At 43.6% G+C, this 17814-nt stretch overlaps 1 protein-coding gene across 1 annotated transcript in view; it reads right to left on the bottom strand.

Annotated features, from left to right (window-relative positions):
• The window catches only part of PRR16 (proline rich 16), a 1156273-nt gene that overhangs the window by 113213 nt on the left and 1025246 nt on the right, over window positions 1-17814 (bottom strand). The gene's annotated exons all lie outside the window — the stretch shown is intronic.

Raw genomic sequence — 17814 nt, 5'->3', positions numbered from 1 at the left:
GGGGTTTAGTATGTGCACCGGGCTGGCAGGAGGGGAGGGACTGGCCTGCTGGTGGTCCCGGACCTTTCGGCCCTACCCCGGGATACCTATAAAATGAATTTTTGGGGGAGTTACCGAGTGGTAGGTAACTCTGCCAGGGATGGACCGCGCTGCGGGGCCCTGGAAGTTATTAATATGGATAAGGTAAGGGGCCTGCTGGCACTTGCCATGAACCTTTGAAATGTTCCTCAGTAGAGGAAGGCCGTGACGCTGATGTATTGTCTACACAATCGGTGAACTGTTTATCTGCCTTGTCTCCTACTTTCGAACAATCATGTGTGATCTGGGGGATCTTATTAATAGTGTTCGCTTAACGATGTATGAATTACTTCGGTGAAGGTTGTCACTTATTATTGCACAATGAGTGGCGTTTTTGTGTAAAAAAAGGATACGCCCTTGGTTAAACCATTAAGCATAAAGCATTATCACAAAGTACGGTGATTGGAAAGAACCTTTGGAGGTGTACGGGTAAGATTAGGGGCAGCCTTTACCTGATACCTAATACATGATGCAAAACATTTAGCATAACAGAGCAGCTTAAGAAAACATTGGGGCATAGTGCCAATAACTAGCGATTTAAGACAGGTCGCATGACCAGAACTAACGGGCGGTTAGACACCCTTTATAGCAGCATAGCAGTAGACTTTTTCTCAATATTGCAAATGTTTATAACTGCCATTATTATAACGTTTTTCCTGGTGTCATTTAATGTCTTGGCGTAAGATGACAATTTATTAGGCACAGTAAGTACCCATAGGCTCACGGCTATCCGATTCATTACAAATGGGTGAACAATCACGTAACAGGTGAAGGGATGCTATTGTTTCCCAGTTTCAAGTTCAGTATTGCTATGCATTCTATTATTCGGTTACACCGGGGAAACCGGGACGAGTTATTGCTGCCGATGTTTCGACTCCAATCCATGTTTTCTTTGGTAATCATATCCCTTGAGTCAGGAATTGGCAGACACACGAGGACCTCGGTAGGCTTATTAGTCCTTATTAGGTGGTTCGACATGAACTTGGAGCCTGTTTTTTTTTTTATATGCTACAGGTGTGCAGCAGCTCTCATGATGCCACTCCCTGATGTAACATAATTGATACATATCTCAAGCAGGCACGGCAACCTGTGGTCCTGCCTGACCTCGCCATATATTGCCTTATTTGGAATGCCCTCCTTAAAGCTCCGCAGTAATCAGTCGAACTCAAAAAAAAAAAAAATTCTTCTCCTTAATAAAGACTGGCGTTCTAAATCCCTCCCTGGTAGCCTCGCCCCCCGGCATCACCCCACCTATCCGTCTGCATAAGTCAGTTCTCTGGCATGTTTTGTATACCTAAGCGAGGCTCCCTGCTAAACTGTGACAGCTATTTTGTATGACTCATAGTATCCAGCAATTGTTAAAAAATTTGTCTAATGCGCCTTTCTGAAAGGTCCAGGTCACGTTCGGTGAATGGCTTTCTTGTTGACTCCCCGTGTTTCATACTCAGTGGCGCATTCATTAGAAAACCAAACAAAGGAAATCGGACAATCTAGGGAGAACCAATTGCATTTAATTTTGAAAACAGAGGTATGTGTTTTAGGTCAGGGCCGTCCCCCCTTAATGGCACCCTTTGCGCTAGGAAGATCTACATTGCCAGACAAGACAGGTTGGCTCCTAGTATATAGTATGGACGTGTGGTGTTCATTCTAAACCTCGCTTATCACGGTGGAATTGCACAGCTAAGTCACCACTATGAATATATTCCGGGGAAATTTCGGGTCGGCATACGGCATGCCACTCGCATCACCTTTATCTTTTTTCCAACAGTCCTAATGTCGTAGTTTGGGTAGCTAGAAAGTGAATTGACACACAAGGTAATTATGGTTCCTTGTATGAGTAATTCTGTGGGCTAAAAGCCCCTCCCTAGATCCATTGCTAGTTGCGTTAAGGAGCAACAGCGTCGGTAAAGCCAGTAGGTTGACATAGTACTAGCCGAGGAAATTGTTAAGGCGGGAATACGCCATTCAATTATATCGCTTCTTAAAAATAGTAGCAATTGTATAGAATTCTGCTCGAACGGTACAAGTGTTCCAGGCAGGGGAACGTGGAACACTAAGGTAGTTCTTCCGTTATACCAGGAGTATATGATTCTCACTTGGAAAGATAAGAGTGACTAATTGAGTTACTACTGCCTAAAGAGATAGATTCAATGCTCAAGCATGACTGTGAAAGGATCGAAATGCATCACCTGCAGCCTATGGGAAGGGCTGATGGATGGCCCAGTATGCCATCAGCTGTGTATTGTCATGTTTTGGTAAGAGCGGGGGTTGATCCGCAAGCACCATGGGTCCAGGGTTCCCAGGCTTACATGAACAAGTATGCGGTGCCGACTGAGAAGGCTGGTAGCTCGGGGGGAGGGCGAGCCCGCCAGTAAGCTACTCGCCCTGTGGCGGGGTCCCAGGCAAGAAAAGGGTGTGGACTTCCCCTTTTGGTATGGACTGGCTGCCCATGGAAAAGGGCAAGCAGTCGTTGTGGCACTCTGGGCTGGCGGGAGAGGCGGGACTGACCTGCTGGTGGTCCTGACCACTCCTGCCCTACCCGTATGACGGGGTGTTGGTTTATAAACATTGGAGGGGGTATACCCCGGTATGTTGGTCACCAGTAGTGACAGATTATTTACCTGCGGCTCTGTTGACCGGAGGGCGGTCAACTTAAGGAGAGCAGGCTATTTTGGTTGTGGCCTGCTGGCACAGCCCGAAGGACAAGCAAAAGGCCCCCTTGGAGAGTGGGGTCTAAATATAATGGCAGTCTATAACTTTGAGGTTATCTAATAATATGTGTTGATAAGCAAGTAATTTTGAAGATTTACCTTAAACCTCAATCAAGAGGAATAAAAGATTAATGTCACTGCTTGAAGTTTAAGTTTAATAAATAAAAGACTACGCGGTGAATGACAACAACCTGTTTCATGTCTTTTATGGGAAGGGGGGGCGACTGCACCCGGTAGGCACACTATGAGCGGCGCCACCCGCGCCTAGAGGCGTGGCGCCCTTAGTGGCATCCGGGGGCAGAGCCAGCAGGGAAGTTTTTAAAAAGTGGTAGCCAATCAGGGCAGGCAAGAGCCAGCATGCGACGTCAGGGAGGCAGGGCTGACCGTCCCTCCCCCGAGGGTACAAAGCCCCGGGGGAGGCTGAACTAATCCTCTTTGTCCTCTTCCAGCTCCGGCGGCAGCAGACCAGCAGAAGAATTACCCACCCACCCATCCCTGCATCAAGGAAGAGAACAGCGGGGTCCCAGGCAAGAAAAGGGTGTGGACTTCCCCTTTTGGTATGGACTGGCTGCCCATGGAAAAGGGCAAGCAGTCGTTGTGGCACTCTGGGCTGGCGGGAGAGGCGGGACTGACCTGCTGGTGGTCCTGACCACTCCTGCCCTACCCGTATGACGGGGTGTTGGTTTATAAACATTGGAGGGGGTATACCCCGGTATGTTGGTCACCAGTAGTGACAGATTATTTACCTGCGGCTCTGTTGACCGGAGGGCGGTCAACTTAAGGAGAGCAGGCTATTTTGGTTGTGGCCTGCTGGCACAGCCCGAAGGACAAGCAAAAGGCCCCCTTGGAGAGTGGGGTCTAAATATAATGGCAGTCTATAACTTTGAGGTTATCTAATAATATGTGTTGATAAGCAAGTAATTTTGAAGATTTACCTTAAACCTCAATCAAGAGGAATAAAAGATTAATGTCACTGCTTGAAGTTTAAGTTTAATAAATAAAAGACTACGCGGTGAATGACAACAACCTGTTTCATGTCTTTTATGGGAAGGGGGGGCGACTGCACCCGGTAGGCACACTATGACCCTATAATCAGCTTTGCGCGCCTCCTGCAGCCAGCCTGCGCTTGGCTTCATGCATGGGCGGGCGGGGAGCCAGTCGATTGGAAGCAGTGCACATCGGAAAAAGCACTGAATAGATTCCTTCTCGGCCTTAAGCTGCTGATGAACAGGATCGATATGATCTGCTAATAATGTTCCCCTTTGTGCATTCAGTGCAGCGGTGCATCATTGATCAGAAGAGCCCGGTATCTGCGTGCCACTATTGATTATCTATCCCACTTGTCTATCTGAGTGACACGTTCCCTGGATCCGATGGGAGCATATGCGTGCAACCCTGCTGGCAGAGATGCAACATAGCTCATGTTTCACAACCTCAATAATTTAGAAGGAGGCAGTTTCTGGCAGCCCTACAGATGTACAGCGCTGTGCTCACATCATTTCAGGATAGTCTGATATACTGATTGTTAGAGTAATAATACAGATAGCTTGACAAATCTTGAATATGAGCTAGGCCTGATCACATTGCACGCCATTTCTTGAGGTTTTGCTACCCCTTCTTGCATAGTACTGTAAGTTAAGGTAGTGGACACTCGTCATTATTTACTGTCGCCAGCAATGATACCCAGCACCCTCCTGGGCTCTATTATTGCATCTCTGCTGTTCAGAAGTTACAAGGCACTTCTACTATCGCTTATCGGCTCTATGCTGATTATACACATCTTTACTTATGATTCAGCTCTAAGTCTGAGGCCTCACAACTTGCAAATTGTCGCAACTCTACCTAGCTCTTTGTGACCCAACATCAGTTTACAGTAAATCCTGAGACAACTAATGTCTTACCATTCACCTCTATAATATTCTGGTCAGGCTTGTACCCTTGCAAGTCCAAGGAATCTCTCCTAAATCATCCACCTCTGTTAAATCGTTTGTCTGTATACTCAACCCAGAGTCTCTGCTTACACCTACCTATCAAGAACTTGAATACAAGTCCCCAACATAAATGTAGTGGCATCAATACTGCATACACACAGAAAAAGTTACCAAAGTGGTTCAGGCACTTCTGATCTCTCACACAAGCCACAGCAACATCTTCTTACCAGGAAAGCGCAATACAGAAATCACTTCCATAATAACAGCCTACACTCAAGTGCTTGCCTCATATCTAGACCTTAAAATTCAATCACATGTTTGCAGTACTAAATTTCCATCCTATGGATTCACGTCACCTCTACAAGACAACTGTTCCCGCCTACAAGACTACTAAGTTGCCATAAGTACCTTACCCATATATTTGGAGCCTCTGTAGGCTATGTGTGGTCAGGAACATTTCAATCCTCTGTGTGTAGCAGTCCCTAACTCTCAGAATAAACATATATGATCCCTGACCAAACAAAGTGACTCACTGTTTCCCCATAAGAACAGTTATCCTTAGGTGATCTTCCCCCGACTTTGAGCACTTTACCACTGCTAACCAGTGCTAATGTGCCACCCACACAAGTAGCCTTTCGAACCAGTCTCAGGCCTGCCATTGCAAGGCCTGTGTGTGCAGTTTACTGCCACTTTGACTTGGCATTTAAAACCACTTGCCAAGTCTTAGACTCCCTTTTTATTACATATAGGTCATCGGTGAAGTACGCCATAGGTAGCCCTAAGGGCAGGTTACTGTGTACGTAAAATTAGGACATGCACTTTTACGTTTTTCATGTCCTGGTAGTGACAAACAGCTAAATTCGTTTTCCACTACTGTTTGGCCTACTCCTTTCATAGGCTAGCATTGGGAAGTCCTTAAAACCCTTTTAATCTGTAATTCCTGATGAGAAAGGAGTAGTTAACTAATTTGTAATATCTTTAGAATGGTAATGATAAATCCTCTTTATTGGTAACGTTGGATTTAACATTACTATTTTAGAAATGGCACTTTTAGAAAGTGGAAATTTCTCTGCTCTCAACGTAGCTCTGTGTGCCTGCAGCCTGTCTCCAAGACACGTCTGAACTAGGTGACAGTTACACTTTGTGCATTCCTCCACACAGCCACAAACATAGAAAGGGTACACGTGACAGACAACTCATCTGCATTCTGATAGCCTTTCAAGGCAGAAAGGGGGAGAGGGAGCTGGCACATCTGAATAGGCTGCGTCTGTCCCCACAGAAAGGGCTGATTACACCCCGTCACCCAGATAGCCTGGCAGACAGGGCTGGGATGAAAGGGGAACTGTGCATTTCAAGGAGCTGATTTGAAGTCAGCCCCCCACTTCAAAGGCACATTTGGGTATAAGTACTTGGGCTCTGATCCTACCAAGACAGTACACTACTGGACCTGTGAAGAACTCTGCCAGGAATAAAGACTGCTGTTCTACAAGAAGTGTCAGGCTGACTGTTCCAATAAACTGCTTTTTTGCTGTACCAAGCAGTCCCACTGCCTGCTGATCTCTGTCCTGCCGAGGACAAGGACTGGACCCATCTCACTTGAACCCAGAGTGACTCCAAGGGCTTGCTGGCTTCCCTCCAGTTTTTTAAGTCTCGGGTCATAAAAGACTTCTTGGTGCTGCTGGACTCTGCCATCTGTGAGTCCTACCCTTGCCTGAGGTGCCTCCTCCAGTTCTGGGTCTCAGAAGTGGGTTTTTGCAACTTTTTCCTACATCGACGCAGCAGCGACCTTGCGCCAATCAGAACCGTTGAATCACCCTTTGGTGCAGACATAGCTGCTGCTTGATGATGACGGTCTGTGCGGCTCGACGTGATACAGTGCCAGCATCATACAAGGGTTTGAAGATGAAGCTTCCCTCTAGGGCACTTATCGACGACAACACTCGTCTCCATCCACGGATCGACAACGATGCATGACCTTCTCTAGTCTTTGACGTTGATGCTTTCCTCCATCCAAGGTACTTTTTCAGTGGGACCTGGTTGAGTCCTGTAGCCGGCCTGCCCTCCATTGCAGTAGGCCTGAACTTTGGATTTACCCTGTCTGGCGCGACCTCAAATAACCTTTTAGAGCTGTTAACTTCCAAGCAGTATTTTTGGTTCATAACTTCGGTTCTACTAATTGGCTGTTTCTTATTCTCGTCTTTATTTTCTCATACATGTGTTCTCTATTTTTCTAAACCTGTGTTTTAGTCTTTTTGTAGTGTTTTAATTGTGTTAGTGTATGTGTGTGTTGCACAACTACTTTTTACACTGCCTCTTTAGATAAGCCGGCCTGCTCTGTGACAAAAAGAGGGTGAGCACAGTTTTCTTTTGGTGTGTATATGGCTTCCCCTGACTAGAGTGGTGGTTCCTGCTTGGACAGGGTGCATACATCCTGTCAACAAGAAACCTCATTTGTAACCCCCCCTTTTTTTTCAATCCAGGGAAACCTAAAAAGCTATTTCTAAAACATGTCATAATTGACCTCTCTACATAAACCTCCAATGCCTTTGCCTATGCATTGACAGACCAGACAAGAGAATGCTATGCACTGTGTCCCCCACTCTCATTATTAAACCTTATGTTCCAGCTCCTCCTCCCCCTTTAATTTAATTCTCATGCTTACTTTGACATTTCCTTTCACCACATCATGTGCCCCTCATCATGGACCTTACTTTCTTTCACATTTGACAATTATTTCTCTTGAACATTTGGGCAATACCCCTGACATATGTTCCACCCCTGACAGAACCATTGTATTTCTGTTGGAACTATTGCTGACAACTTGCACCATCTGTGCCATCAATGTGTATATCAATTATCTTTCTTTGTAAAGCATCTGATGCCTTGGTTGTTGGTCTGATTTTCATGCTACCGAAAGCAAACATGAAGCTTGATGTGTTTTCTTGAAATATAGTTTTTCAGAAACAAAATGGAGGTGATAATAAAACTAAACATTCATACAGAGGTCTCCAACTGTAAAACATTTCTGATAAATGTCTCATTTTAACTATTTGGGAATAGTTTTCAATGAATCACTCCAACCACCTGCTTCTTAGCTTAATTGGCAGACTACCTTAAGACTCAATCACTCCATCATATGGCTTCGCAACTAATCACCCAGAGGGTATCCAGGTGCTGGGTCCAGGCGGCTCGTGGTCTCAGTCGAACAGCTAGGTCTTGAGTCCCCTTCTGAATTCCTGGAGGCAGGGAGATGTCCTCAGATGAATGGGGAGGCTGTTTCTGGAATTTGAAACGAGGTAGGAGAAGAATGAAACTCCACTGTTTTTGCAGCGGATGCAGGGAGTGTTGGCAGGGGTTAAAGAGGTGGAGCTCAGGAGTGTGTGGAAGTTCAGGACGTGGTTGATTATGCTTAGTTGTGCGGGACTTTGTAGGTGTGTGTCATAATCTTGACTTGGCATCTCTTGTGTTTGTGGAGCCAGTGGAGTTTCTTCAGGTGGGAGATGATGTGGGTCCTTCGGGGGAGGTCGAGGATGTGTCTGGCCGCTGATTTTTGGATGGTTTGAATTCTCTTCAAGAGGCGTGATATAATTCCAGCCTAGAGAGTGTTACCATAGCCCAGGCTGCTGGTGATGAGCGCTTGGGTGACAGTATGTCTGGTGAATACAGGGAGCCATTTGAAGATCTTGTGAAGCATGTGGGGGGTGAGGAAGCATGCAGGGTAGACTGTGTTGATCTGGATCTTCATAGTGACTTTGCAGTCCTGGATGATTTTCAGGTTTTGGGCTTGGTCCATAGGTGTTTGAGGGGATCACAGGTCGGCAGGCTACCAGGAGTTGCCCCACGGCGTGGTGGTGCTCCTAAAGATTAGAATGTCTTTCTTGTCTTTGTTGAGTTTGATGCAGTTTTTTGTATCCAGTTGGCAACCCTGATCATGCATAGGTGGAAGTTTGCCTTCATTGTGGAGGGCCTTTGGAGGGCGAGAGGATGAACTGGATGCATTGGGTGCATCTGCGTAGGAGATGATGTTCTGTCCATGGTTTCTGACTATGTTGGTCAGGGAGGATATGCTGGTGTTGAAAAGTGAGGGCTGAGCAACGAGCCTTGTCGAATGCCTCCGACGATGTTCTTGGGTTCTGAGGCAAAGGGAGGAAGGTGGTCCAGAGGGGAACGATGTGATCCATCTGAGGGCGTCATCTTAAATACCGATCTAATGGAGACTTTTGATCAGGGTGTGGTGGGAGATGGTTTTGAAAGCGACCAAAAGGTCGAGTAGGATTAGGGCGACCAAGCATCCATTGTCCAGGTGGGCTCTTATATCATCTATGGCAGTGATCAGGGTGGTTTTTGTGTTGTGGTAGGAGCCGAATACAGATTGGGATACATCCAAAAGGATGCTGTTCTCTAGGAATTCTGTGAGTTGCTGGTTGATGGCCTTTTTGTGGACTTTGGCAAGAAGTGAAGCACGGAAATACGTCAGTAGTTTTTGAGCTCGTTGGGGTTGGCGAAAGGTTATGTGAGAAGGGGTGTAATTATGTTGTCAATTACTGTATGGGCACAAAATCTTTCATAAATATTATTCTACCCCCAAAAGGATCATAGGTAGCCTCTCGAGAACAAGCTATTTGTGCTATTTTTTGTTGAGAGCTAAATAAAGGCAAGCCAAATATATTGATATTCATACGTTTTCTTTCTAGGTATTAATTTATTATTGTAAGCAGACATATTAGGGCCTATTCACAATAATAAATCGACATGTATAATTTACTGTTAGTAAATGTATTCTTACACCTTTGAGTAACTTTATTACTTTTGGCAACTAAACAAATCTGAGTGTATAGCTACTCAAAAAAGTAGGCTTACATGTCTCCATCTCCTAAAAGGGGGTGGAGCCAAATTTACAAACGTAAAGTCACTACTGCCTAAAAGTAGCAGTAGTAAGTCCAGCACCACACATGGCCAGCCACTGACCTTATAATAGCCTCCCATAGAACATAATAGAGGTAGGGACTTAACATCATTTCTTATGAGGTTTTATTTTAAGATAAGACAGGGCAGATGAAGACCATGAAGGAGGGTTTCTGCATTAGGTTTTGATTATCTTAACCCTGGCCTTCTCTTATGGACCCAAAGGCCAGTAGTGAGGAAGGCATTTAAGCTACTTCTATCTGTCTTATTAACAAAAAACTGTGCTGGTGAGCTGCAAACGTCATATGGATAAACATGTGTCCTTCAACAGTGAGAATAGGAAGCTGTGAAGCATTACTGTTGCCTCTAAATTCTCATGGAAAAGGAGAATATGTGCGTGTCGTGGTACAGCATGCTCTGTTCGAATGTAGACTCACTTGGCAGCTTCAAAAATAAAATTATTTGCTTCCCATTGATCAACAAAGAAAGATCAATATGTTTCAGTGCGGGCATTAAATATTCTGTGCATTCATCAGAATGTAGGCCAGTATTACTCACTGTGTTGGACTATGTAGAGTTTACTGTCTGGGGTGGTGATTGTAATATTTACTCTGTGTAATTATTTTCGAGGCATTTTGAAAGAGCCTTCAGTGGTAACATGAAATGTGCATTGTGGCCTCAATCATTCGCTCATTCGTCCAGCAAAATTGTGAAACATTGTGTGTCCTGTGCAGATACTTCAAAGCGATGCCTTAAATTGCGCAGGGCCAGCATTGGAAGTTCAGTTGGAATTTCACACAGGCAGGTAGTGCAACCATGTCTATGTATTGATGTAAACTACCTACTATTTCAAGCACCACTCTTTTCCGATCTTTTCTTCAATGTCTTATTTTTCCAGAGAACAATAACTAGGTCTATAAACAGTATCGCCTTAATACAACTAATGCAATATGTATAAAAATAACACTTCTCAATAATTAGCTCTTAAGATAAAACTTTAAAAAAAATAACCATTCCCAAAGAGGAGTTCCAAAAATATATTTAAGTATGGGCAGTGTGAGAAGAGTGAGGGCGTTAAAGGGTTGGGGTAATGGGCTTGGCATTAACGGTGTAAAGGTTAATTTCCTGAGGATACAGGCTATGGTGTATATGGCTCAAAGTCTGAGGTATTAGAGGGTTAGCCCTCATGACTCATTTGTTTAGTGTCATATTTAGAAATGTGTTTAATATAAGGCTTTACAGGTTTATTTGGTCTCTGTTAGAGACAGTTATAGCGTACTTAATTAATTTCAATGAAAATTAATTTCACAGTGATTCGATTAGATGTGTTAAAACAAACTGAATGTTATTGTTCAGTAACGTCAGTAAAAATGCTGAATTAAGCAGGCGTTTCTTCATGTTCAAGATTCAGTTCCCCTCTCTGCTGTGCTCCAGAAGCTTAACTACGCAGCAAAGGTTGTACCAGTAAGCAGTGCACAAAAATCTCCAGATTTCCGTTAGTTTCGCAATCTGAAAACACCACAATAATTTTAGCTATTTCGCTGAATTGATCAACATCGTGACCCGGTTTAACAACCGGTAGGAGTGTTCTGAAATCCAGAAGTGAATATTCCGGCACATAGGCCACATAAGACAGAAAAAAATTACTTTGCAAAATTAAAATTGACTAGGAAAATATAATTGCTTAAAATGCTACATTTCTTTGAGAAATCAAAATGTAAAAATAGTATGCAGGTACATTTTTCTTTCTCTCATAGATCAAAATGCAACTACATTCTTTAAAAACGTTCACAGTTAAATTGGATTTAATACCTCTGTAAACTGTATTTGATATTGTCACTGGCTTGCAATAAGTCAGTTTAGACAGTGTTTCCCCCTATTAGGTGTTCTATTCAAAACAGACCCTTTTGCATAGCACTGACTTGCATTCCAATTCACCAGTGTCACTATCAAAAGTCAACTGACCTAAGAAAGTACATTTTGTAAAATATTTCCATAATATACCTCACATTTCCTAATGTGTCAAGGGTAATGATCATGTTTGCATTGTGTTTAGAGCTGCTCCATTCTTTGCTATGGCCCTAATTTCAGAGACTGATGTTCTCATAGTGTAAAAGATCGAGCAACTATTGAGAAGCATACAGCTGAACCATGGCCACTAGTTGCTGTCCCTTAAGGCTCCACACCAGCCCCTTCCTCTGAGATAAGCAGTGGATTGAGTGTACATTGACAGAAAATCATCTGACAACAATATTGTGTCCTAAATATTGTTTACAAAAATATCGAGTTATTGACTTTAATAGCAATGAATGCACACTGCATTGGATACGATTGCAGTAGATACTATTTAGGGAACAATATTTATGCCAGACAATATCTCCAAATTTGATATTCTCACATACAATCCAAAATCACAGGTGCTCATGTAATATGCCCATGCACGTTGAAGCTTTGTGCCTGTCAAGTAATAGGAAGCTCAGCAGGTTTACAGGTACTACCTATAAGGAAGAATGTCCCCCAACATTATTGTAAATGTGCCATCGACCCCAATTTTTTAACTGTCACATTAAGTTTCCATGATTTCAAATTTGGTGGTCCTCATGGACACTCTTTGGTGTGCCCTGAGATGGAGAGACCCTCTATTGGTTTCCCTGGCTAATAGACTTAAGGGTAGCTCCTTCTGTACTGGCAGCATTATTACTAGGTGTATGGGTGGAGTACCTGCACCCTGAAGGTGATGACTACTGGCCTCCCTGTGTGATTTAATTCTAACGGCTTGGGAATGATAGAGCTTTTTCACGTGTAGTTTTTGGTATGTTTGCAATGTTTATGAATATTATGTGGATACCTTTTGGTATAGTGATCATGAAATATTAGAAGTTGTGTGTATGATAAATACCTCCCAGTCAATGGTGATGAAATGCCATTATGGTTAACTTAAGCTAGTTGCAATCATCGATATGTTTGTATGCATGGAGGCTGAAAAAGGAGGAAGAAAACAAAAATAATCTGGTCACCCATTGTATTTTGCCTCACCTTTTTCCAGGGACATCCAGAGGGAAAGGAAATGGTATTTCGCTAGAAAAACTTGCAGCGGCTACCCCAATATGCTTTGGGAAGTAGGGAGAAGGTCACATTTTACCTAACCCTTCTAAGGTTCGAAATTCTGCATCCTTACAAGTTAAACGTTTAAAAAAATAGTCAAGAGCAAAGACATTGATTGGCAGTGACCTTCTACACAACTGTTAGGACATGGATATTTAAACTGACACTTTGCTCCAGCTTTTCAAATATGGTCTTGTACCCTTCTAGTACCATGTTGCTACCGGTGCTTTCACAATGTGGGGCTTAGTATTAAACACCTTTCCTTGAGAGATAGGTGCAAGCCTGAAAGCCCAGCAGAAACCGCTGCTGACCTTTCCTGTGTGGAAACCGCCAGCCAGTCCAAAATTGCAGACAGCGCCTAGAATCCATTTCTAATTCTCACTAGTAAACCAAAGGAGAAGTGCCACAAGAAACTTTATTTACAAGTGTAATAGAGCTGAGAGGTGTCTCTGTCTGTCATACATACTCCCTGACTTTATCGTTTTTCTTCTTTGACGCTGCTGCTTTGATTGATGTCAAGCACCATTTTGGTTTGTAGGCCAGTAGAATCAAGGTAGAATTTAAACAAGAATTCACATGTAACTCATAAATGCAGTTTACAATAAGACAGCAAAATAACTGTCAAGACTGAATCCAGAGAGAACCAGTATTTTGTAGTTATTTTCAAATAATGACGTCAAATTTATTGTGTATGGAAGTGCAATTTTGTGAGCAGAATTAAAAAATCAGCATGGAGTGCATATTACCCCAAGTGGTATACCATAACCAAAACAAGGGGCCGATTAGGATTGGGCTGATTCTGCATCCTCCGGGCCGGCGGAAGCCACCGCCGGCCCGGAGGATGCGGAATCACCGCTGCGGTCCTTCAAAACACCCACCGCCAGATTAGGATTGCGGTGGGATCAGCGGCGGACGGCAGATCCGTCCGCCGCCGATCCATGGGGTGTTGGCCGCAATTTGGTGGCGGTGTCTGCAAGACACCGCCAGCCAAATTACAATGTGTGTGTAAATATGCTTTTCTGCGGCGGGTTAACCTCCATGGAAAAGCATGTGGAAGATAGCTTCTGGGGCGCCCTTGCGGGCCCCCAGGGTGTTGGGGGTGGGGGTGCACATGGGGGGTACCTATGGTACCCCCCAGCATTTGCATGTACAAAGCGACAAGCACCACGCGGTGCCTGCCGTTTTGTGCATGCAAATGCAAAGCATGCATATTTAACCTTGCGGCGGGGTCTGCTTAAAGCAGCACCCGCCGCAATGTTACATATACAGGATGTGACCGCCAGGGTGGCGGTCACATCCTATTTCGCACGGAGGGACCGCCACTGCCCCTGCGGACGGTCTGTCCACCTCGGGGGTGGTGGATGGACGCAGGTACGTCCGCCATCCTAATGAGGCCCCAAGTTTGTGAAAACAGTGCGTGTGGTACCGATACATTGATTTTATTAACCAGACATATACTATATTTATTCCTGGAAAAACAGAAGCACTAAGTTGGATTCACATAGTGTTCTGGTAACCAACGGTGTATAAGTGTCAACAGTGTTTCGACCCCAATGAGGTATAAAAGGGTCCCTTCAGGACTGGGGATGACCTGAGGAGCTGACTATGAAATAAAAGGATTGACGCTTAGATTAAGTCTCAAGTGACTTGACTGGATAAGGAAAAAATAAAGATACAGGTATCTCGTGTAGGAAACTTGGTTACCACAGGGAGCGGTGGCCCTCTCTGGGAATGCAGAGTGTCACCAAAAAAGCACAACAATAATAAATCGTACTCGAGGGCCAATGCCTAAAGTATGGGAAGAATGGAGACAATAAATTATTTTAGGCTCAGCAAACAAACTTCTGGACAATTGAAAGCGAAGCATCATTGCATGCAGACGCGCTTACTCGAAAAGTAGAGGAGCTCATTGGAGGAGTAACAGTGAGCTCCGGAATGTGAGGCAAACGCAAAAACGATCCGGGTAGTGGGTATATTGACTACCGAATAGCGGAGGTTTTTCAATGGGAAGTTCTCCAGAAGGGGAGCTTTCCTCCGTTGCGGTCCAACAGACTGTCACTGTCTCTAATGCAGAGCGTCTCTAGAGGGGTCAATCTACCGGATGTAACCGACCTATGCTCCATCATGGTCCGCCTCAAATCACGCCTATGTTCTGGTCTACGAAGACCATTGACACTTTGCATTATTTGGTGCTATTTTCACTTAAATCTTTAAACATTCATATCACTGTTTTCCCTTATTGGATTTTGTCATTCTGGCGTTATTTTGTTTATTACATTTTACTTTATTTTGAAAAGCTGGAGTGGGATTTTATTGAGTTGTTTTCAACCCCTTAACTGTTTTAGTCCTTCGTAATGCTGTAGACATTTTCTCTAAGTTAAAACTGCCTGCTTTGTGCTATATTTACCAGGAGTTGAGCTCTGGTTTAAATTACTGAAACCTTTGACTGGACCGAACAAGTTAGTGACTATGTTGGATTACTTGTGGTGGACTACAATCCAACCTAATTAATATTTCATTTTCTCACAGCATAGCCATTGTTTCTCTCTCATAAGTGACACTCCATGGGATTTTACTATCTGCTGGTCCTAGCAATTCTATTGGAGGTGTAAAGATAAGGGACTCAGGTGAGATATGTGGAATAGTAGGTTGTGAGATTGGAGGATTAAGAATGATTTGTAAATAACGTGCGTAGTGCTTAGAATTTTGCTGTTGTGCCATTGTGAAGTGGAATTACTGTTTACATTGATTACACTGTGAAGAAAAAAGGCCTGTCTTTAGGGAAGCCATTTAGATGTCAGACATTATCTGTAGTAGTCTGTATTTATACTACTGCACTGCCTGTCTGATTAATTGCAAAGAAAATTAGCTGAATACATCTCCATCACATCTAATTATAACAATGTGTTGCCTAGGTATCATCATGTTTGCTGAGAAATGTATACACAGACTAATGAAAGTGATTGCTAGGTGAGCAGTAATATTATAAAATAAGAGATTATCAGTTGTATCTACTCCCTTACAAAATGACAACATGAAACATTAATTTCCAATGAGAGACGGAAAATGGAAATAAGTTAAATTGTGTACATATTAAACAAATGAAACAGATTAAATACCAAATGTTTATTTTGTGTAGAAAATGTAGCTGGGTAAAGTCAAAGACATGCAGTATGCTTGCCACATTACTCCTCAAAAGCTAGAAACCATGTTTTTGGTGTTGATGTTTTGAGAGACGAATTGATGTACTCTTGGTGATGTAATCGTTTATTTTTGTCCTTTGAATGACACTAATATTAGACTAACATTTATAATAGTGACATGTAAAATGAAAGCCTAGGACTGTACAAACCTAAGCCATTTACATAAGATGATTTTACACATACAAAATTCTAGAAGTATTATCTAAAGTCATGGTCCTCAGTTTGATACAACCATTACTTCCTCTTCTCTCTTGCTTATCTCCATGATATGGAGGCCCCTGTGCCCCGTAGACACCCCCGATAACTTAAAAAAGTTACCACCCCCTGCACACCTCTTGTTCTTCTGTGTCTGTAGACACTGAAGGATGGGTGTGGCAGGCTCTCTCCAGCGAGAGTTGATTTAGAGGATTTGTACCTTGATCTTTCCTGCTCATCATGTTTGACGGCATTTCAATATGGCCTGAAGGTCGTAGCTTATGTGTTTCTGCATACCTTCCTTCCTTACTTTATGAGTAATTTTTTTGTGACAGTGGACGGAAGCAGCTTCAGTTGAGCCACAGCAGGGGGCCAGTTTACGGCAGCTTGTCTGGGCTGTGTATAGTTATTTGTGGTTTTTGGCCCATGGCTGGCATTCTTCCATGAGGATGCAAGTGCTGTCATTTTTATTCTGGTGGTACGTCTGGTAGGGGTCCTTCCAGGGCCAGCGAGAGGGGAGCTGTCTGCATGTGGTGTGGCAAGTTGTTTTGTTTCTACGCTGTTCTATTTGCCCTGCCAGAGGTCTACTGTGTCTTTCTCCGGCCTGGGTGAGTATTTTTCAGTTGCCATGGCTCCATGCTGATATCCTATAACCATGGCTCAGTGTCATGTCTTCGGGCTCTAGGATTGAAGTCACCTCTATGGCTAGAGTTCTTTCTGATCTGTACCCTCTTGAACCATTTGTTATCTCTTAGACCAGTGATGTGGAAGTTTGGTCAGTGCTGCCGATTTTTTGTCCTAGGGTTGGTGGTTCTAGTCCTGGCATCTGCTTCACATTCAATGTTTCTGGGCAAATAGATTTTTCCCTGTGCTTGTGGAATACGGGGCTGTACTTGTGTTCAAAGTGTGGTGTGGTGATCTTGGACAGCACTTCTATGTTCTGCACCATGTTTCACTCAATATGAAACTGTTGGGAAGTGGGTAATTAGTAGGAGCAAATGTAGGTCTGCCACTGGCAATAAGGCCACTAACACATGATAGGACCCAGCATAGGTCTTAGAAAATTATTCCTATGCTCAACCCTTGGTAACGTGGCTGTGAGCAGACAGAATTAACTTCAAAGACAGGTATGTAAAGCATTTAAAAACACAATTTCAGTAAATAATCAAGACACAGCACCAAATAAAAATCCAACACCAATTTATAAAAATACGTAATATTTGTACCATTCAAATGACACCAAAACAAAAAAAAAACTGTAGGGAACCAGAGATATGAATTTTTAAAGATTAGTCTTTTTCTAGCGCTAGGAAACCAACAGTGTCCCTTTTAGTCATTTTGTTTTCTCTGACAGGGACACCTTTAAGAAATTGTTCTGGAGAATCTCACCAAAGGTGTTGTGCTTTCTCCAGTAGGCGGGATCCAGTTCCTGAAGTTCTGCTTGCGGGTCACAAGTATCCAACACACACTCCAAGGTTCTGTAATCTCCAAGAGGGTCCTTAAAAGTGTGAAACTTCAATTCTGCAATCCACTTGAAAAAAACCCTTACAAATCCACTGGTACTCCAGGCTGGGAGTACTTTGTGAGAATGTCCAGGTGAGCTCTGTTAACCTGTAGCTTGAAGGGAGTCCACTGTTTAGTTCTTTTGCAGCAAGGAAATCCACAGGGCTGCAGTTTCAGTTGGTG

This window comes from Lissotriton vulgaris, chromosome 3_1, assembly GCF_964263255.1.
Source record: "Lissotriton vulgaris chromosome 3_1, aLisVul1.2, whole genome shotgun sequence".
NCBI lineage: Eukaryota > Metazoa > Chordata > Amphibia > Caudata > Salamandridae > Lissotriton > Lissotriton vulgaris.
This window is presented reverse-complemented; position numbering and strand designations above follow the sequence as displayed.